Source organism: Apium graveolens, chromosome 4 (genome assembly GCF_009905375.1).
Source record: "Apium graveolens cultivar Ventura chromosome 4, ASM990537v1, whole genome shotgun sequence".
NCBI lineage: Eukaryota > Viridiplantae > Streptophyta > Magnoliopsida > Apiales > Apiaceae > Apium > Apium graveolens.
This window is the reverse complement of record NC_133650.1, coordinates 241,694,291-241,718,648: the sequence shown is the minus strand read 5'-3', so window position 1 is coordinate 241,718,648 and position 24,358 is coordinate 241,694,291. Positions and strand designations below refer to the sequence as shown.

General features: G+C 35.0%; 1 non-coding gene across 1 annotated transcript; it reads left to right on the top strand.

The window, feature by feature from the left end:
* The first annotated feature begins 13,036 nt into the window (after positions 1–13,036).
* Positions 13,037–13,143, top strand: LOC141723086 (small nucleolar RNA R71). The gene has a single exon (XR_012576079.1). It is a non-coding gene; the product is annotated as a small nucleolar RNA R71 (small nucleolar RNA).
* Positions 13,144–24,358: the final 11,215 nt, after the last annotated feature.

Here is a 24,358-nt window from a genome sequence, read left to right as displayed (position 1 = left end):
CTATATGTTTGGTGTTTATTTGTTTATAGCGTAACTTTCAATCCGTTAATCGGATTTGGGTGAAACAAAGGGTAGTTGAAACCTTATGACGTCCATGTGACGATTAGAACAATATGAGATGAATATTGATAAATGCTTATGATGCCTAGCAGAGTAAGCAAGGCGTAGGAAAGGGAAGCAGGTGATCAGGAAATAGAATTGACATGTAGAAAATGAAGCAAGTGATCAGAGGATAGAAGCGAGGCATAGGAGAAGCAGACGAGTGGTTGTTGAATAGAGTCATTAGACGAGTACAAGTGAAGTTGAAATCGATTATGATAAGGCAAGTACTTCTAAACCTTTCTCGAGATATATTGCAAATATTTCTTAATTCTCTTGTGACATATTGTTAATATTCAAAATAGCTCTGTTTTATATTATAAATACTTTGAATCCTTCAGCCTTGAACCTGAGCTACATCATTTGGTCTTTGAGCTGTAAGCCTTATTCTTTGTGAACCATTTCTTGTTGATTTACCAGATATTAAACCACACAAATACGATACTACTCCACAAATATATAAGTATCATATACCAAACACTGGAACAAAATTGTTTAAATATACAGAAACTTTTATACTCAACCATACCTTGTGACATTAAAGTATTAAAACCTTATAAAAACATTATTCATCTAATACCCGATTATCCTACAGGCTGGAGGCCACTTCTTTTATATACTTTGACATACCCTTTTGGTACCCATGAATTTTCACCATGCTCTTATACAAATGTTTTATTTCTATTGATTATGATCTGGTTTTATTGAATTATATTGTTATCATATTGAACTGCTTTAGAATTGGATAGTTTTCTTTGTGTGGACCAGATTCGTGGTCAGACCATATCGATGGTCAAGTTAGGCCAATGTGTGCCTTGGATCCAGTAGTTAGAGCAGTGCTGTGTGCTTTGCTCGGGGTTAGTGCGTGACTGATCAGCAGCCTAACCTTGGTTTTAAAAACTTAAAATGAATATCCAATTCTATTGGTTGTTTAACAAGAAACTTGATTCCTTTGAATCATCTCGTATAATCATTGTTTAACCTGAGTTATTGATATTATGACTTGCTGAGCTAGTTAGCTCACTCTTGCGAATCTTTTTATATATTTTACAGTTAAGAAGGATATGGATGATAGTGAAGTTCTTCAGTCCAAAGTGCGAGCTAGGATTCCAGTTTGAGTTGGATCGAGCTAGCAGAAGCTTCGTATGGTAGTGAGATAATAAGATTGTAAGAATAATTTCATTATCACTTGTAAGTTAAATTAGTTGGGATTTGGTACGTTGTAATAAAAGTTAAGGTTGTGGCTTGTTTTCATACTTTAACCTATTGCGATCCGTGGTTATGTAAAGCAGGGTCATTGCAAATAATATTTCATATACAGGTTTACATATTGTATATGTGTTGTGGACCCCAAACTTCTGACCCGGGTTTGGAGGGCGCCACAGGTTGGTATCAGAGCTACAGATTATAAGTCACTAAAACAAGCCTAGATTATCGGGATTGGGTAGAAGGTTAGGATTAGGAATAGGAAATAGAAATATAAGTCATCGTGAGGTTGAGTGTGACTATATAGTAGGTCTCCGACACGGTTCGTGTTGCGATTCGGGATTCTTAGCTTGTGACGTGATTTCCAGACAACGACAATGGTGGATCCTATTTTCTCTGCATCATCTGATCGTTTGGAGCCTTCCGTTTGAGGATCACCATCTTCTTCTAATTTGATTTACACTTTGTTCTTCCATCGGTATTAATGGTATTACCTTCTGTTAAGACGGTTGCACCTTTCTAAGTTATTCCACGCTATTCTATTACCTCTTGATATGAGACGACCTATTTAAGAAACCTCTATCTGTTTATTCTTGTTTTACTAGACATCGATTGTGAGTGTGTCTTTTCAATTTACCTTACACCCTGTTCTATACCCCAGTTTAAAACTTGTTCTATGAAGCAATTGTATCTATGAGGATGGATTCGGGAGCTGCAATAAATGGTGAGTATTGAGATACAAATTAAGGTGAGAAGAAGTTTAGAAAGAAGATTCAAGTGTTCCGGAGGATGGCAGTTACCAGGTTACAAGAAGCTATTAGTAATTAGGTCACCCATGACTAGCTTGTGGAATAAAGTAGATAAGTGTTGAAGAGAGAGAGAGTTAGAGGAATTTAGGGATCTGGAGATTTCTTGAAGTTAGATAATGGTGTTATGATGATGTGATATATATTTTAACAAGATGATGTGACATTAGCTGACTTGTTAACTATTGGATAGTCTGTTCCACTTAGCGATTGCAAAGTTGTTAACGGGAGTATTACCAGTATGGAAGCCTTGATGTAAACCCACGAATAAGATAATACGCCACGACAGTTGAAAGTTTTCATCGATTAAGGAAGGTAATAGACCCAATGAAGGAGAGGAGATAAATGGAACTGAATGGACCTTTGAGTGATCGTTTCTTCAACTTAGTATCTGGTCATAAGAAGGACAACAACTAACTCATATAGTAAGGACAACTAGATGTGTGATTTTCAATATTTTTAACAAGTTTTCGAAAAAGATTTTTTTCCCTAATAAAAATTTCTAAAAACCTTTTTGGAATAAAATAAGTTTTAAACATCGGTTGTCAAGTTACTACTTGAGTTTCTTGTTTGTTAAAAGACCCGAATTATCTGGAAGGATGCTGTTTCAACTCAGTATTGCTAATTCGGAGAACGAGGTAACCTGTAATTATGAAGAAATTGATTATTTCTAATAGTAAGGTGCAAGTATTGTTTGATAAGATTAACAACAGAACCCGCGTAGGGAGTAACTATTCATCCAATTACTGGGATTATCAGAGTTCAAGGAATTCATTGATTTAACGGAAGCCTGAGCATGACCGAAGAAGATTGGGAAGATTTCCAGACTTTTCTAAAAGAAGAATATTGTTAATAAAAAGATCGTTATGTTGAATGATCCATGGTTATTCTAAATTAAAAAGAGGAAACTCAAGGTTATCTGCTAAGAACACCATTATGATCGAATTGTTAAAGTATTATACGTGTAGGCGCGATGTTACAGACGCAAGACTTAACAAGTAAGAATCTACCATAATGCTTAGTTGCGAAGGCATTTTAGCATACTTTCTAAAAGTTGTTATATGACACAATTGGGATATGATCGATCAAACTCGAAAGATGAATACAAGTGAAATGTGGATGGTGACCAATGGTATCATTATTGCCCTCAACATTACCGCGTATATTCCTTTTTAATTCTTAAAAATATGTGAACTCCTTTTCTTAATAAATTATTTATGATGATATCAAAAAGGAGGATTTTTCATTCCCTTCAAATTCTATTGTTCCCCTCAAGTTTTGCTTTTTGATTGGGACAAACAGTGTTATTATGAGACACTTTGTCAGAATGACGAAGAGTCGGGTGGGACGCCACCTAATCATGTGTTGTATGCCATACGACATGAAAGAATGACCATCTTAAGTACCAATGTGGTTGTCTCATTCATATTCAAATCATTACTTCTTCTTTATTTTCAACTCTAAGTTTATTAAAATTGTGAATCCTTCTAGTTGTTTCGTCGTGCAGTTATTCTTTGCGAGGGCTTTTCAAATAAAAGTCAACATATTATACACCAAGCGGGCAAAGTCCCATCTACCTCTCATGCATGGAAAAGAAATAAGGGCATATGGAGAGAATTGTAAATCACTAGCCCTATCCAGGGATGCACTAAGAGTCAAGGGAATCTACTTCAATAAGGAATACGTCTCCGAGATCGAGAATTTGCGATTTCCTGAGAAATATGTTATTTAGAATATGGATGTGATGACATGGATGATTATTGCGGATACCTTATGCGTTAAAATATTGAAAGATGTGGGCGCAACTTGATCGTATATCTCTCAAGGTTTTGTTGATAAGATGAATTACCCTGTCGAATTGATAAGATTATGACTAAAGGACTAGCAAGTTAAGAACGTGCAATTATTGAATAAGTAAGTACCAATGGTAGAATCAATATTTCTGGCGATAAGTTGTGAAGAATTGATATCATTTGAGATAAGAGGATTTGACATTATTCTAAGGAATGGATTAACTGTTCAAGTGTGATGCCCAGGTAGACCATCATGGTGGAAGATAGTTTCGAAGACGCCAAACGAGAACATGAAGAAGTTTAGAGGACAAAGGAAGGTAAAGAACTTGTTAAGAATGATTTAAGATTACAGCGACCAAAATATAAGTGCCATATCGAGTATAAATAAGGGTCAAGAGCAAACCGAACTTGAAGATTTTGTAGTCTCAAGATAGGTTTACAGACGAGTTACCAATATTTCCTTTAGATAGAGAAAGTGAGTTTATGATTAATTTAACACCTGAAATGAAGCCAGTGTCCAAAGCCCCGCACAGAATGGCACCAAATAAAATAAAAGGAGTTACCAGAGCAAACGCAGGAGATAATTAGAAGAGAAAGCAACTGGACCTAGCGTACCCCTTAAAGTACACTGGCACAATTTGTTAATAAGAAAGATGGAAGTGTGAGATTATGTGTTGACTAGCGAAAGCTCAACAAGTTTACTCTCAAGAGCATATAACTGTTACCTCGAACCAATGATTTGTTTAATTAAATGAAGGAAGCAAGTTATTTTTATAGGATTGATTTAATACTGGGTATATTACCAAGAGAAGATTGAACTTATGGACATATCAAAGATAATTTTCAAAACTCAGTACTGTTGTTATAAAATTTTAGAAATGTTAGTTGAATGAACTGATATACCGGTAATATTTAAATTTGATGAGTAGAATCTTGAAGGAGGAATCTGGATAAGATGTACTTGTGTTACTTAAGAAGAACCATGCAACCTATACAATGATAGCTGAGGAGTCAAAAAAGGAGGAAGCGGTATGAAAAGTTTACCAGGTGAAAACTTTAATGGCAGGAAGTATAATTCTTAGCATAGATAGTCAGTGAGGAGGAGATAAAAAGGGGATTCAGCAGAAAAATTTAAAGATAATATGAATGAAGAAAGACCAAAAGCACCATCAAAAGTAAGAAGTTTTATTATTAGTTGGTTATTATCGGAAATTTGTTCAAGACTTCTTAAAAGTTGCAGAACCTTTGACGAAGCTAATCAGGAAAAGCAAGAAGTTTTTATAAAGTGGAGAAGGGTGAAGAAAGTTTTGCGAAGTTAAATGAGAGAATGGTTACGACACCTATTTTATCAATTGGAAAGTATTAAAAAGATTTGATAAGTTCATAGTGATGCTTCTCATAAGGGAATCAGATGTGCGTCGATGCGGCACAATAAAGTATTGTATATGCATCCAGACAACCGAAACCTTATGAGCAGAAGTATCCTAGTCATAATTTGGGACTAGTAGTAATAATATTCGCTTTGAGAGATTGGGAAATACGATATGTATGGAGAAAGGTGTAAGATCTATACGGACCATAAGAGTTTGAAGTATGAACTCCCAAGGAAAAGCAAATGTAGTGGCAAGAGATAAGTAAGAAGGAGAGAGGATGAACATAGGGACTGCACCAGAAGAATTATCTATGGAATTCTAGAAATTGGAATTGGAAGTTAGGGTTCATGATCCAAAAGGAGTAAGAATGTATAGTATGACTTTTCAGTCAGAGTTGTTAGAGAAGATAAGGAAGTGTTAGGAAGAGGTAATGGATCAGGATATAAATCGTTTGGTAGGTGAAGAATTGTGCACGCAAAAAGGACGATCAAGGTATTCTTAGGTTTCTTCTAGAATTTGGATTCCACCAGTGACGGAGTTGAAGAATGAAATTCCAGGGAGTACCAAGATGTATAGAGATTTAAAGGAAAATTATTGGTGACCAGATATGAAGAGGGAAATTGCGGAATGGATTAGCAGATGTTATATATGTCAAAGGGTTAAAGTAGAGCATCAGAGACCAAGTGGATTGCTACAGCCATTGGAGGTTCCGGAGTGGAAGTGGGAGCATATCGCCTTGGATTTCATAGTTGGGTTACCAAGGACAAAAGCTAATCATGATGCCATTTGGGTTATAGTGGATAGACTTACCAAGTCAGCTCATTTTCTGTCTATAAATGGAAGATTTTCACTGGACAAGTCAGTTCATATGTACTTAAAAGAAATTGTAGTTCATCATGGAGTTCCTGTGTCCATCGTATCCGATCGAGATCCAGATGTAATTCAAGATTTTGGAAAAGTTTTCAAGAATGTTTGGGAACGGAACTGAATATGAGTACGGCTTAACATCCACAGACGGACGGCCAGAGTGAAAGAACAATCCAGAAAATCGAAGACATGTTACGTGTTTGTGCTATTGATTTCAAAGGAAGTTGGAACAAGCATTTACCTCTGGTAAAATTTGCTTACAACAACAGTTATCACGCCAGTATTGGAATGCCACCCTACGAAGCCCTTTATGGACGCAAATAGCAGATCTCCAGTGTATTGGGACGAAATAGGAGAACGCAAAATACTTGGACCTAAATTAGTGCAGTAAACAAAGGAAATTGTTAAAATCATCCAGAAAAGATTGATAGCAGCACAAGATCATCAAAAGAAGTATGCAGATTAATCAAGAAAAGATATGGAATTCGAATAAGGGAATTTGGTATTACTAAAAGTATCACCGTGGAAGGGATTAACGAGATTGGGAAAGAAAGGAAAGCCGAGCCCAAGATATGTCGGACCTTTTGAGATTTTAAAGCGCGTTGGCAAAGTAGCTTACGAGTTGGCGTTACCTCCGCACATGGAGCGCATTCATAATGTTTTTCATGTATCAATGCTTAGGAAGTATAATCTAAACTCTAAGCATGTAATAGAGTAGGAGCCAATAGAGCTTCAGGCAGATTTGTCATATGTAGAGAGTCTGATAGAGATTCTAGAAGAAATAGAGAAAGTATTGAGAAATAAAGTGGTAAAGTTAGTAAGAGTATTGTGGAGAAACCCAAAGGTTGAAGAGTCAACCTGGGAGTTAGAAAAAGATATGAGAGAAAAGTACCCTCATTTGTTTTCTTAAGAGATTCTGAGGACAGAATCCTTTTAAGGGGGGAAAGATGTAATATCCTGGATATATCGTGTAATTGTTTTTGCTAATAGATAATTATTATATGTGTTCAGTATCTATTCTGTGAATTATTTGTTAAGTGTTAAATATGTTTGGATGTTTAAAAATAATATTAGTTGAGTATTTTAATTTTTATATGTTCAAAATAAAATATAAATAATTGTCATATCTTCCTAATTATTTTTATGATGATTTATGATTTTATAGGAAATATATGGATTTATCAAATCTTTTTCCGAGTATTTAAAAACTATTTTATACAAGCGGGAACCAACCGACGTCATTCGTTTTTACGTTTTTATAACCCGAAACTCTTCCGAGAACTCTTTCTTAACCTAATTGCAATATTCCGAGCATTTTCCATGTTTCGACTTTTTCGATCCGGCGTACGGTTTGTCCTGTGCGGGTCCCGGCGGAACATTTTCTATACATTATTTGTTTCGGTAAATCAATAAAACTCGTATTTTTGATAAACGGGATCTTTTTATTAAACTATCACAATTATCACCTCGTAATACGTGTAACCAGGCGCTGAGACCAAGACCGCATTACAAATTGTATTGATTTGGATAATTATCCCGAAAACCGGTACCGTTTGGATCAGTTTTTATAAATAAACGTACCGTTTTATATCCGGAATGATCCAACGGGATACTAATTTTTCGTAATTATAAATAGACTCTACCGTATTTTATTTCGTACCAGAAATCATTTACAAACAGTATTTACAGAGTTTTACAGAGAAAATACTATAATTATAAACTGTTCTTCGTAATCAAACACAAATTCAGAGGTGTTATCGATATCGGATTTTGGCGTGCTTATACTCAAAACAAAGCTATTGATTTGTACTTTCAGAATCTTTCATCAAAACCACTGCAAAATCAAGTGGTAATTCTCTACAAACTATTTTTAATTCGAATTATTAATTATTTAAATTAGAATTTTTTGTTCGGATGATTGTTTGGATGATTTGATGATTGTATGTTATAGAGCGTGTTTTCCTGATCATTTTGGTATATTATACTTCAAATTTGGAGTTCAATAACATGTTTAATTTTGGGTTTGATTCTCGGAATTTAGAAATTAGGGTTTATATTACTTTGAATATTTTCAATTCGATTTGGGGGTTTCTTATTTCGGGATTGATAGACGTTCTAGAGGGGTGGGTTTTGTTCCCCTTGAAATTTGCAATCGATTCGCATAGGTTGTGCAAATCGACGAGGCATGTAGAGGAGTGAGTTATGATTTGAAGTTCTCGCTGGTGTTCTTGAAGCTTTTGGCTGGATTTTTGTTTCCACATATCGTTTGGTCCATTTGTTGGTTGATTCGAACTCCTGAAGTGATTTAGAATGAAAACTCCACTTGAATCACACAGAATCATGCTGTTTTTGTTCAAATCGGGGCTCGCCGGAGTTGTTTTCCAGTCGCCGGATTCTGGGTTCATAAAGAACCCGTTTCTGTTCTTGGCAACCCGAAATCCAACCCGGTTTGACCCGGTTTTGATCCAAAAATTTCCTAAATCAGAAGTGTTTTTGGCAGAATTGCAAGTTGGTACCTGGAAGTTTCTGAAACTTTCAGGAACTGGATTTTTGTTTTAAAATCTTTTAAAAACTAGATTTCTTTTATAAAATCATTTCCAGAATTGATTTTTATTTTTAAAAATTCCGAAAATCATTTATTTTAATTCTAAAATTCATTTTTAATTTAAAAATAAATCTAAATTACTTATTTAATTAATTTTAATTGATAATTATTAATTAGTTGATCAATTAATTTAAATATTAATTGATTAATTAGTTTAATTATTTATTAATTGATTTTAATTAATTATTTAATTGGATTTAATTATTTTTAATTAATTTAAAAATTCCGAAAAATAGTTTCGAGCTTTAAAATATTATTTTAAATTGTTTTCAAGGCTCGATAATGATTATAAAATTATTTTAAAGCCAGATTTGGCCAACCGAACCCTGTTCATTACTTTAAAAATGATCCAACGACCCATTTCAATTCCGAAAAATATTTTAAAAATCATTTTGAATACCCAAAAGGCTGTTCATAATCCGAGACTCCTTTATAAATGATATGTCATAGATTATTTGACGTGTTATGTGTTATATGTGACTTGTTGGTTGACTGTCGGTCTATATGTTTGGTGTTTATTTGTTTATAGCGTAACTTTCAATCCGTTAATCGGATTTGGGTGAAACGAAGGGTAGTTGAAACCTTATGACGTCCATGTGACGATTAGAACAATGTGAGATGAATATTGATAAATGCTTATGATGCCTAGCAGAGTAAGCAAGGCGTAGGAAAGGGAAGCAGGTGATCAGAAAATAGAATTGACATGTAGAAAATGAAGCAAGTGATCAGAGGATAGAAGCGAGGCATAAGAGAAGCAGACGAGTGGTTGTTGAATAGAGTCATTAGACGAGTACAAGTGAAGTTGAAATCGATTATGATAAGGCAAGTACTTCTAAACCTTTCTCGAGATATATTACAAATATTTCTTAATTCTCTTGTGACGTATTGTTAATATTCAAAATAGCTCGGTTTTATATTATAAATACTTTGAATACTTCAGCCTTGAACCTGAGCTACATCATTTGGTCTTTGAGCCGTAAGCCTTATTCTTTGTGAACCATTTCTTGTTGATTTACCAGATATTAAACCACAGAAATACGATACTACTCCACAAATATATAAGCATCATATACCAAACACTGGAACAAAATTGTTTAAGCATACAGAAACTTTTATACTCAACCATACCTTGTGACATCAAAGTATTAAAACCCTTAAAAACATTATTCATCTAATACCCGATTATCCTACAGGCTGGAGGCCACTTCTTTTATATACTTTGACATACCCTTTTGGTACCCATGAATTTTCACCATGCTCTTATACAAATGTTTTATTGCTATTGATTATGATCTGGTTTTATTGAATTATATTGTTATCATATTGAACTGCTTTAGGATTGGATAGTTTTCTTTGTGTGGACCAGATTCGTGGTCAGACCATATCGATGGTCAAGTTAGGCCAATGTGTGCCTTGGATCCAATAGTTAGAGCAGTGTTGTGTGCTTTGCTCGGGGTTAGTGCGTGACTGATCAACAGCCTAACATTGGTTTTAAAAACTTAAAATGAATATCCAATTCTATTGGTTATTTAACAAGAAACTTGATTCCTTTAAATTATCTCGTATAATCATTGTTTAACCTCAGTTATTGATATTACGACTTGCTGAGCTAGTTAGCTCACTCTTGCGAATCTTTTTATATATTTTACAGTTAAGAAGGATATGGATGATAGTGAAGTTCTTCAGTCCAAAGTGCGAGCTAGGATTCCAGTTTGAGTTGGATCGAGCTAGCAGAAGCTTCATATGGTAGTGAGATAATAAGATAGTAAGAATAATTTCATTATCAGTTGTAAGTTAAATTAGTTGGGATTTGGTATGTTGTAATAAAAGTTAAGGTTGTGGCTTGTTTTCATACTTTAACCTGTTACGATCTGTGGTTATGTAAAGCAGGGTCATTGCAAATAATATTTCATATACAGGTTTACATATTGTATATGTGTTGTGGACCCCAAACTTCTGACCCGGGTTTGGAGGGCGCCACATAAAGGTAGAGGGAAGTGATCTTTAGTGGCCTTGTTCAGCTTCCTGTAGTTCATACAAACTCTCCATCCCGTGACTGTTCGAGTAGGAATGAGCTCATTCTTCTCATTAGCAACAACTGTGATACCTCCTTTCTTCGGTACACACTAGACTGGACTTACCCAAGAACTGTCAGAAATGGGATAAATAATCCTTGCATCCAGCCACTTAAGAATTTCCTTATTCACTACTTCCTTGATGATCAGATTAAGTCTTCTTTGTTGCTCAACCGTAGGCTTTCTACCTTCTTGCAGAATTTTATGCATGCAATAAGAAGGGTTGATTCCCTTAATATTCGCTATAGTCCATCCAATTGCCGATTTGAACTCTCTAAGAATTCTCAAAAGCTTCTCCTCATCGCTACCTGAAAGGTCAGATACAATAATAACAGGAAAAGTAGATGTATCACCTAAAAATGCATACCTCAAATGTTCAGGTAAAGGCTTAAGCTCAAGAGTGGGAGCTTCCTCAATAGATGGCTTGAGGCGTTTAAGAGCTTTGTTCAACTCCTCAATTCCAAGAGATTCAAAAGGCATATTAATCTTCCTCTTCCATGGAGAAGCATTCAGATATTATAATTGTTCTTCACCTTCATCATCTTCACTATCTGAATTCCCCAACAAGGCATCAGACCTTAGCAATTGATCAAGTTCTGAAGTAACCACAGAATCAACCAACTCCACTTTTAAGCACTCCTCATTTTCTGTAGGAAATTTCATAGCATTGAACATATTAAAAGTTACATCTTGATCCAACACTCGTATTGTAAGCTCACCCTTCTGCACATCTATCAAGGTACGACCAGTTTCCAGGAAAGGTCTTCCTAAGATTATGGGAATCTTCTTATCCTCCTCGAAATTAAGAATTACGAAATCAGCAGGGAAGATGAATTTATCAACCTTGACCAAGACATCCTCCACAATACCTCAAGGATATGTAATAGAATGATCGGCCAATTGCAAGGTCATATAAGTCAGTTTTGGATCAGGCAAGTTCAACTTCTTGAAGATTGACAAAGGCATCAGATTCATGCTAGCTCCCAAGTCACATAAGCATCTGTCAAAAGACACTTTTCCAATAGTACACGGAATAGTAAAGCTTCCCAGATCTTTAAGCTTCGGAGGCAACTTCTGTTGCAGCACAACACTGCATTCCTCTGTGAGAGCGACAGTCTTTAAATCATCTAGCTTCACTTTCCGAGAGAGAATACCTTTCATAAACTTTGCGTAACTAGGCATCTGCTCAAGAGCCTTAACGAAAGGTATGTTGATATGAAGTTTCTTGAACACCTCCAGAAACTTCTCAAATTGCTTATCCAGTTTTTTCTTCTACAGCCGCTTAGGAAAAGGCGGCGGAGGATAGATCTGTTTCTCCCATAAATTAACCTCAAAAGGAGTGTGCTCAACAGTAGTCTTCCTTGGTTCCACTTCTGCTTCCTGCTGCTCTACTTCTTCTTTAGCCCCAGCTTCTTAATTCGAAACTTGAGTTCGTTCAGGATTCACAACCTTACCAGACCTCAAAGTGATTGCCTTTACCTGCTCCTTAGCTTCCCTCTTTCCTGGTACTTCAGTGTCACTAGGTAGTGTACCCGGTTGATGATTTCGCAAGGCATTGGCAATTTGACCAATTTGATTTTCCATGGTCTTGATAGATACAGCTTGGCTCTTGCACATGAGCTTCAACTCCTCTAATTCAGATTTTTCATTAGCTTGTTGCAGCTGAAGTTACTGTTTTGGTGTATATTACGGTTGCTGAAAACCAGGGGGATTGTACAGCTTAGCTGGGTACTGTTGATAAGGCTGTTGAACCACATTCTGAGCATTGCTCCAGCTGAAATTAAGATGATTGCGGTTGTTAGGATGATAGGTGGCTGGCACAGGTTGTTGCGATCGCTGAAAGTTGCTCTGAACTGAGCTGATTCACTAGAAATAGCACACTGATCAGTCTCATGGGCACCAGCACAAAGCTCACAAAGACTAGTGATTTGATTAACTCCATAATTAGTCAAAGTGACCACCTTCATCGTCAAAGCCTTAAATTGGGCAGCTATAGCAGTTGCTGCATCCAACTCCAGAATTCCTGCTACTTTTCCCTGAGTCAGTCTCTGAGAAAGATTCTGGTATTCATTAGCAGCCATCAGTTCAATCAATTCATAAGTTTCATTGTAGCTCTTCGCCCACCAGGCTTTTTCTGATGCTGCATCGAGCATGGGTCTAGAAGTAGAACCCAATCCATTGTAAAAAAAAGTTTATAATCATCCAATCAGGCATGACATGGTGTGGGCATTTCCTTAGCATCTCCTTATATCGATCCCAAGCCTCACACAGAGATTCTCCAGTTTGCTGAGCAAACTGAGTAAGAGCATTCCTGATTGCAACAGTCTTCACCATAGGGAAGAATTTAGTGAGAAACTTTTGAGCAAGATCCTCCCATGTTGTAATAACTCGAATTTTTGAGACTTTGTAAAAACGTTTAATGAATAGTAACCTTGGCATACGGATAAAACTTTTTATCCCACACTATGTTGTGCATGAGAAATTGAGATTCGTAGTTGATAACATAATTATACGTACCAAATGAGTGTATGTAAACACTATTAGTTTTCGAAGAAAATGAACTTTGAAAAATGACCGTATTTACGAACCATTGAGGATTACGGGAATTATAATATAATTACGAATTTAAAACCCTATGGATTTATATCCAAGAACGATACTTCAAAATATAAAAAAATAAATACGAAAGGATTTACGCCGCGAACCGTTTATGAGAAATCATTACGAAAATGATTAAGCGACCGAACAAACGCGTAAACGATTAAATAAATATATCACACTAACTAACCATGGTATAAAAGTAACCATGGTTACTTTATCAAATAGTAAGCTAGAGATGTAGGAATGATCATCCAAGGCTAAGAATAGTGAGTTAAAACCTAAAAGGCCAACTAGGTTAGCTTGTAACCTAGTAGTGCTAGCTAGAATTTTCCAAAGATTTGCCAACATAAATCTATACTAGGACATATACTAGAGAATAAACAATCAAACACAAGCAATCTTCCAAGAGAAGCATTCAAGAAGCAACAAACTGTCTCTCTCTCACACAAAATACCATGCTAATTTTCAAGAACACCATGGAGAGAAAAATTCATATATCATGTTCTACTCATTCAAAAATCACCAAATTTTTACCAAACCTCTCTCATATCATGGGTAAGTCACGCACCAAATTTCATGCCCATCCATGAAGTTCTAAATTTTATAAAAATGTTTGAAGTTGAGGGTCGAAAATCACTAACTTGTTTTCTTGATTTTCATGTAAGTTTAAGGCTCCTAAAGCTAGAACAAGGCTTCATCAAGGATCTTAGGACTTTATTAAGTATTAAAAAGTTTCAAGGAAGGTATAAACATTCATCCAAACTTTGTTTAAGTTTTAAGTTTCAAGAAAAGTAAGGATATTGGATATAATGGTTTTGATGATTAATTTCATATTATCTTGATGTTTAGTTAATTAGTTTTAAGTTTGACGATTGTTGCCTCAAGAACATGATGTTCTTGAGAGGAGTTAGTGTTGAGATGATGATTTGATGGTTGTTGATGGTGGTCTAATGATTTAAGACGTAAACGAAACTCGGATCGTAATCGTAACCTCGTTAAAACGAACAAAACTCAACTTAAGTTTCTGCAGAAGTTCCTGAATGTATAAACTATATTTTCCTGAAAAGTGAGACTTTATTATGATAGACAATATTATAAGGATCGTTTACACGCTTGAATCGCTTGATTACGATTTACGGATCAAAAGTTACGACCGTTTTAGTAAAAGGGATTTACGCGACAAAACTTCTACAAATTACGAACTTTATAAAAATAAATGATCGACTTAAAAATATTTAAAAATTATGAAATTTTTACAGAGAGTAAGAAATAGAGTTTATTAGCTGCCATAAAATTATTCGACCGCCTCGAAATAAGTATCAATCCTTGGTCGAAATGGACGGTCAAAGTGGTCTTCTAGAGTTGACTTTACCAAATATTACTATTACGCGACTCGCACTCTATCATTTTTAATAATTTTGTAAAATTAATATTTTAATACGAAACCACCTCGAGGAGCTTCTTCAGTGCTTTTAATATTTATCCTAAAAGTTTTATTTTGATAAAATGAATTTAATTAGGTGAAAATTATTTCAAAAGTTCGGTCAACTACGGAGTTTTACTATTCAAACCGCTTTCACTAAAATGTTGATATCTCTCAAACCGTTAACTCAATTGACGCACCGTTTTCGCGTGCGCGATTTGAAAAAAATTTAGAACACATCATTTGAAATTGGTTTTCTGGTAACATGGGTGAAAATTCCGAAGTGGCAGTTTCCTAACAGGGGTGTGTTTTTGACATTCGTACTCCGCGCGACTTCGGCTCCGACATTTTCATAAAATTGAAAACTCAACATTTTTACTTGAAATTTTTATAGAAGCTAATAAACTCTATTTCTTACTCTCTGTAAAAATTTTATGATTTTTAAATATTTTTAAGTCGATCATTTATTTTTACAAAATTTGTAATATGTAGCAGTTTTGTCGCGTAAATCCCTTTTACTAAAACGGTCGTAACTTTTGATCCGTAAATCGGAATCAAGCGATTCAAGCGCCTAAACGATCCTCATAACATTTTATATCATAATAAATCTCACTTTTCAGGAAACTACATTTTATACATTTGGGAACTTCTGCAGAATTTAAAGTTGAGTTTTGTTCGTTTTAACGAGGTTACGATTACGATTCGAGTTTCGTTTACGTCTTAAATCATTATACCACCATCAATAACCATCAAATCATCATCTCAACACTAACTACTCTCAAGACCATCATGTTCTTGAGGTAATAATTATCAATCTTAAAACTAATTAACTAATCATCAAGATAACATGAAATTAATCATCAAAACCATACTTATATCCAAGATCCTTACTTTTCTTGAAACTTAAAACTTAAACAAAATTTGGATGAATGTTTATACCTTCCTTGAAGCTTTTTAATACTTAATAAAGTCCTAAGATCCTTAATGAAGCCTTGATCTAGCTTTAGGAGCCTTAAACTTTTATTAAAATCAAGAAAACAAGTTAGTGATTTTCGGAGTTACTATTCACCCTCAACTTCAAACATTTTTATAAAATTGAGAAGTTCATGTATGGGCATGAAATTTGGTGCGTGACTTACCCATGATATGAGAGAGGTTTGGTAAAAACTTGGTGAGTTTTGAATGAGTAGAACATGAGATATGAATTTTTCTCTCCATGGTGTTCTTGAAAATCAGCATGGTGTTTTGTGTGTGTGAGAGAGAGAGTTTGTTGCTTCTTGAATGCTTCTCTTGGAAGATTGCTTGTGTTTGATTGTTTATTATCTAGTATATGTCCTAGGATAGATTTATGTTGGCAAATCTTTGGACAATTCTAACTAGCATTCCTAGGTTACAAGCTAACCTAGTTGGCCTTTTAGGTTTTAGCTCACTATTCTTAGCCTTGGATGATCATTCCTGCATCTCTAGCTTACTATTTGATAAAATAACCATGGTTACTTTTCTACCATGGTTAGTTAGTGCGATACGTTTATTTAATCATTTACTCGTTTGTTCGGTCGCTTAATCGTTTTCGTAATGATTTCTCGTAAACGGTTCGCGGCGTAAATCCTTTCGTATTTATTCTTTATGTTTTGAAGTATCATTCTTGGATATAAATCCGTAGGGTTTTAAATTCGTAATTATATTGTGATTCCCATAATCCTCGATGGTTCGTAAATACGGTCATTTTTCAAAGTTCGTTTTCTTCGAAAACTAATAGCATTTACATACACTTATTTGGTACGTATAATTATGTTATCAACTTCGAATCTCAATTTCTCATGCACAAAATAGTGTGGGATAAAAAGTTTTCTCCGTCTGCCAGGGTTACTATTCATTAAACATTTTTACAAAGTCTCAAAAATTCGAGTTATTACAGTCTTCTCCTCTAACAAGGATTCCATCCCGGAATGAATTAGAAAATAGGCGGGGATATCTATTTCTTATTACGTCTTCTAGTTCCCAAGTTGACTCTTCAACACAAGATTCTAACCCGCTTCAGAGTCTTGTTCCTCAGCACTTGTTCTTGTTGGTCCATTACTCTTCCGGTTGCTCAACGTAGGTCAGGTCTGGTTGTAAATCTGCCTGCTTGTACTCTATCACATGTCGCGCATCAGCATGGTATTTCCTTAGCATTAACACGTGGAACACGTTGTGCACTTGTTGCAGATTAGGAGGCAATGTGAGCTCGTAAGCTAGAGGTTCTATTCTCCTCAAAATTTTAAAGGGTCATATGAATCTGGGACTCAGCTTCCCTTTCTTTCCAAACCTCATTACTTCCTTCCATGGAGATACCTTCAACAACACTGAATCTCCTACTTCATATTCTATATCCTTTTGAATCTCATCACTCCCTCCCCGGGAGGCACTTTCAACAATACTTGGTATGTTACTTCGTACTTTCTGTCTTTATAGTTTTGGTCCGCATATCTCTATTGTTTATCCTGGGCTGCCACTAGCCGGGTTCTGATAAGTTCTAGGAATTTCTTTGGTCTGTTGACTCAACGATGGTCCAAGTATCCTCTGCTTACTAACTCCTTCCCAATCTAAGGGAGAACAATTCTTTCTTCCGTACAAGCTTTTTAGCCGTTCCAATGCCCGCACGATAACTCGTTATTGTCGGTAATTCGATTAACGTCAATTGGTCACTTGATTTTCCTTAGAAATCTATAATATGGAATATTAGCGCATCTTCTAGTGTTTGGAATGATCCTTTAACTTATTTATTTCCCTCTCCATCACTCTTACTAGTTCTAGAGTTTCGTTCCTTAACGTTTGCTCATTTCGGCACATCATCTATGTCGATTATTTTATGTAAGAAGTTCTCATTGTATTTCTACATGCTCGTCTCCTGTTATACATTTAGCGCCAAATTTAATATTTCTTTCCGTACTGACGTAAGGCACGTCGGGTCCTGTTGCCATCTTGAAGGAACCACCATTTCATACGCAATTGATTGACATGTTTAGACTCTGGAACGCTAAGCTTCCGTTATCGGACTTCTTTAATCATTCCTCGTATAATATCTATAGTACTTACGATACCTTCTGGGTGCTACTTGTTATTCTCGCTAGCGCCTTAGATGTATTCGCATTTATTGGTACCTGCTACCAGTGGCCTTTATAGGGCGTGTACGGTCTTCTTTGCCTTCTATCAGCTATGACAATGACATCCTTCATTCTTTCACGTTGTCCTTCGTAAGGGATATCGGCGACTATTTTTCATATGCTAGCGTGGTAAGTACATCTACACGAATTATCTGTCAACAATAGGTGATTCCCCAAACCGTTCTAAATAAAAGGTAAGTCGCTAGACATATCTTCAATGGTCAGGATAGTCCTCTCATTCTACTTATCGATTTGAGAACTCTAAGTCGTGCCTCTGTCCGTCCTTTTTCGCAAAATATCTTGGGAAATAGTCTGTTATGAAATTAAAACTTGGGTCCTTACGCGGCGCAATCGTCACGGGGTCTCTCTGTCCCAATTATCTCTTCTGCGTTTATAACAATTTTATTAATCTCAATCTGTCTTTTACTACTTAAAGTGTCGGCCACCATATTGGCCTTTCCTTGATGATAATAGATTTCTCAATCACAACTCTTGATCATTTTGACTATAGCCCCTACCTCATGTTCAATGTAAGAAGAAAAAAAATTTGAAATTTTCTTATAAGTTAAACTCTTTGTCCCTTTCAGTGTGAACCTTATCCCAATTATTCTAGATTATTATTAGGACACCTTATATCACGGTCCTTAAGCTGCGTAGATATATCAATACATTTCATACAAAATCCTGTTTTTATCGCCGAGTATTTCTAACAAGAGGCTATTACTAATCTTACCTTCACTTTTTGAAAATTTTATTCCTCGAATTCATACATGATTGGTCTTTCCCGAATTCATTAGTTCTTATCCCGATAGTGTTTCACAGAAGCGTACCTCACTATTATCGTTCTTCTATAACCATGTTAAAGATCCTTATGATAATAACTAAACATGGTATTCCCTTTTTAAAATAACTTACTCATCACGATGCTCCAATTGCACCATCATAGCACTGAGCTTTCAGTCTCATATTACAACAATCGGTTCTCAACTATACCTCTCTTTGTTTGGAAGGCAATTAGCCTTGGAAAAATGATTTTCACGATATCGATGAAATTTAGACAATCTTAACAAGATTTCAAAATCTAACATCTGAACAAATAATGAGCTCTGAATAAAAGAGTCGCAACACTCAGAAGATTTATAACTTGGAAGGAAGAATACAACAAGGATTATCCTTCCATGTCCTTAGAATTTTATATTGTGATATTATAGAGAATATCCATTAAAAGCAATGATTGCTGAATAATAATATCATACGAATGATACTTGTAAGATTTTCCCATTGAAAGAATACTTTTCTTTTCGAATAATGAAGGAAATTTGAAATAACATTCTCAACCAAAGGTTAACCATTGAGGTTTCAAAATGATGTTATTTTGAAGGAAGGAATTTTACTCAATGATTAACAAATAAGGAAGTATATTGTTCTTCAATCACTTTATGATTTTAATTGGATATTCTTTATATAAACAAAAGAATAGAATATTTCATGAACAAAATATTTCATAAAACTGAATATAAATTCTCGTTTGAGTGGGCGACCTAGTTAGGTCTCAATTAAATCATTCTTTGAAAATTTCATCAACAATTAAATTTTGCATATATAATGCACTATGAAATGATTAAAATTTGATTGGAAGTGGAACTAGCAATATAATAACTAGTCCATATCAAGCAATATTATCAACCGGCTAAGAAAATGGCCAACATAATTATTTTGGCCCATAACAACTAGCTAGGATGATTAGCTAGGCTTTTGTCGTATTAATTGAAATTTGGACTAGTTAGGACAATTAACTAGTCATTCATGAGAACATGTGCAACTAGGCATATTTCAGTTTGTTTGTAAAAAAAATCTCAACATCGTAACCACTGAAGAAATTTGTGGCTACCTGGATGACGATTTTGAAATAAAGAGTTTTTAAATTTGGGCCGAGAAAGACAATTATAACTCTAAATTGAGTGGTCTTGGCATCGGAACAATCGATAGACTCTCATCAAATATTTCTTGCCAATAAAATGGTACACTCAGAGGTGCCTTTGTTCACATACTTTATCAGATTCTTAAATAGAATTGAATTCGGAATACCAATTTCAAATTGATACCCTTACTATGATTTTAAAGTTCAATATATAATCTCATCCCGATTCGAAGAAAATGATTCCCGAGGAATCTATGGATATTAAATCATCCATGTTTTTAACAATTTGTTAAATATTTACCATCTTGACTGAGAAGAGTAAGTATGAAAGAAGAATCAAGCGAAGATATTCATTATGAATATTCGTCGATTAATGGAGGAAAGTTTATTAAAATTTCTCGGATAGTTAAAAGAAAATATAAATAGCTCTGAGTCAAACAAGAAGACCATGATCTATGAATGAAAGTTCATGGATTAACTAAAAGAATTGAACAAGTCCTGATGCAGAGAAAGACTATTCAGGATGGTCACATCAGAAGTTCAAAGTAGGGAACGAAAAGGATTGCCTGATATGACTTATCAAGGCAATATGAATGATCAACAGTTTGGAGGGAGTAACGTGACAGTGAGTAGGTGCCAAAATATTTCACTGATTATCCTACCCTCGTCATTATCCATCCAAGGATGATCCCATCTCTTTATTTCCTCAATTTCATGTTTCAACTAGTGTCTCCCTCAATCATCATTTTAAAATCGCTTACTATCTTGACTTTTGCACGTATATCGGTCATTCCGGTGTTTCATCTCGAAGGCCTTAATCATAAATATTCCAAAAGCATCTGTAGGGGCCGATAGGGGCCTGCTACACGCATCCGTTACTAATTACAAGTGGCCAGTTCCCCCTAAAAATAGATCAAAGAGATCTCTCAGGGATCTCAATGCAGTCCATAAGTTCGGTGGCATGTGCATGTAATTGAACATACGTTACTGAATATATTAGAGGTCTACGAGTATATATACGAAGCCTCTGACATCATATCTACCGAAGAATTCCGCTCTAGACTAACATGTCTATCCTTTTTAAAAGGTTCTAAGATCGAACCATCGCTCGTTGTAATCTTACGCCATTTAATTGTAGCCATGCCATCGATTCTCGATGCTCTTAATTTTTAAGCTAAACCATCATAACCTTACATGTTAAGCGCACTAATAATATCATATACTGTACTTGTCTTATGATGACATTATATATTATATTCAAATCTTCCTTAATGGAAATAAAAATCCTCAAGGGTATATCGGACACTATCTCTGCTGAATTCGTTATTAATACGATATTCACATCCTCATTGGTAAAATGACACCTTCAACTAGTTTGGGTAAATAACCTCAACTGTATATTAATAATTAGACTTTATGGTTCTCACACGTGATGCCCCTTCATGGGCAACCTATAAAGAACTACGAGTAACAAGGCTCGTGTTATCAAAATTTACATATGGTGTTGGTAATATCGTCTTTACCCCAAATGCCCTGGAGACTCAGCTCCGAGTTCTACATCCACATCCTTACCAAATCATATATGATTATAATATTTCTTCTCATCATTCTGATATTCTCTAATGGTTCTATTAGTCACACTTTAATACCTCAAATATACATTTAATCTAACCTACACATTGAGGCTACATCCGGTAGTCCAATAATGAACTCTATATGAGCTCTTACGAAATCTCACATCTAGACAAAATCCTAACACTCTCGTCTCTAAGTACTATAACTTAATGCTCAGATACCATTTCTGTAACGCCCCCAAATCCAGGGTCAGGAATCTAGGTCGTCACGCCATCCTTCACTCATGTGTAACCTGTATTGATTCAATAATCCAACAGACCCCAATCTCATGCACACACACACACAAGTTATAGCCTTAGAAATGATGTACAAAATGTAATCTTCTTTTATTACACTCAAATGTACTTTACAGGATCTCAAACAATTATTCATAACCTCTACCTGAAGTTACAATAATTACGACTGATATCTTATACCTGTCTTATACTCTTGCCCACCTGAGACAAAGCTGCCAGGGATTCTCCCCATGACTGCAAGCGGCTAAGTCCCACACCGGCATACTGGTTGTCTGTTGTGGTGTGACATTTAAAAGAAAGAAAGAGTGAGCAATAATGCTCAGCCATAATAATGTACAATATGAAAAAACTGTATGATAAACTTAAGTAAAACGTCATATATGATAATTATGTTTTATTCAAAAATAGTTTTCCTTGGTGATACACACCTTCTTATGAAAACAATTCTTTAATGGATTATTATCCTGCAAATACCTTAATGGTAAACCCAGCACCTAGGCTTGGGTTACGGTATTGCATCATAATTCCAATTGGAAGAATAGGACATTCACTGGAGCCACCGCATACGATGATCAGTCATACTACGGAAATAGTAACCTTTTGTACTAGTAGAAGGACGACACCTTCATATCCCGGTTATCATCTTTGCCGCATTCGGGCTTTATATGCTTCCCCATTTAGCCCCGGTATATTTTGCATACTTCGTATGTCCTTCAGTACACATGGTACTTTCTCATACGGAAAATAAATATGACAGTCTCCCTAGTCCACGAAGTACTGGATCTCTACCCCCCTTGTCCTTTTAAGAATCCTATCATATACTTGGAATCATTGAACTATATCGAAGTTCCCCAAGCGTTTTGCTTGTTGATAGGCACAACTTTACCTCATATATATATATATATATATATATATATACTTCCGAAAGTTTTCGGAGGAAGTACTAAGGATGTGAGTTTACCGTTGTCAACAGATAAGTAAATAAGGGGGAGTTTCTTTCGAAACTATATTCAAAATATTTAAAATAAGTCGAGATAATATTCTCCGACGATTTGAAATTATTCGAATGATTTTCCGAAAATCAGAAAGAATTTTAGATCAGGTTTTATGATTTTTAAATCATAAATAAATCCTTTAATAAATAATTAATAATTAAATATTAATCGTTAAATAATTAAACCTCGAATAGTTATACTTTTAAAAGAATATTGAAATAATATTCCCTAACTTATTTATGTTTAAGTAGTTAAATTAATCTTTAATAGATATAAGTAATCGAGTTTAAAACAAATAATTGTTGGAGTATACTTCTCCTATTTAAAATGAATATCCGAAATAATATTCATTGTTCTAGTGATTAAATATAGTTGATGGAATAAAATCTTTGGAAATCGTTTTAAATAAATTCGAGGTATTTAATACTTCGCAAGTGGACATTGAGTCCCTTAGAATAAAATAAATACGGATTTTCGATCGTCCAAAACATCATCGGGATGATTCCCGGGTATTTACTATAATATACATACCGACCGACACTCGGTCTACGATAAACATGGCATGCTACTCTCTAGCGTTAACATTTCTCAAATATAACAACTCTGGAATACTTCCGGGGTTTTATAAACTTACACCGATCAATCCTATGTCTAAATATATCGTTTCAAATCCGGTACCTTTATTATACCAAAATCATCATATCTTATGATTCAATATATAAAAATTTATAAATCGCCGTAAAACATTTATCATGCATATATTGTAGTATTTAAAAGCAATCACAACACAACAGTTCTAAAAAGGTAGGTTTTGAAAACTTGCCTGAAGTCCAAGATACGTTTCCCGACTTCCTCTCGTTCTGGGTTTTCTAATCAACAAATATCATAATCTTAATCAGTATTCCTAATCCCATCACCAACTCATAATTCTAATAAGTATGATACATCATAATTTTCAATATTCGACCGCCTCGAAATACGTATCAATCCTTGGTTGAAACGGACGGTCAAAGTGGTATTCTAGAGTTGACTTTACCGAATGTTACTATTACGCGACTCGCACTCTATCATTTTTAATAAATTGTAAAATTAATATTTTATTATGAAACCACCTCGAGGAGCTTCTTCAGTGCTTGTAATATTTATCCTAAAAGTTTCATTTTGATAAAATAAATTTAATTAGGTGAAAAGCATTTCAAAAGTTCAGTCAACTATGGAGTTTTACTATTCAAACCGCTTTCACTAAAACGTTGATATCTCTCAAACCGTTAACTCAATTGATGCACCATTTTCACGTGCGCGATCTAGACAAAATTTAGAACACATCATTTAAAAATGATTTTATGATAAAAGGGTGAAAATCCCGAAGTGGCAGTTTCCTAACAGGGGTTATTTTTGACATTCGTACTCCGCGCGACCTCGGCTCCGACATTTTTATAAAATTGAAAAATCAACATTTTTACTTGAAAAATAGATATTTAATTCATAGATCATATTTTTTACCTTAAGAAGCTTTACAAATTGGTTGAATAATGGCGATCTAAATATTGTTCAATCACCACACATCCCGCTCTCGC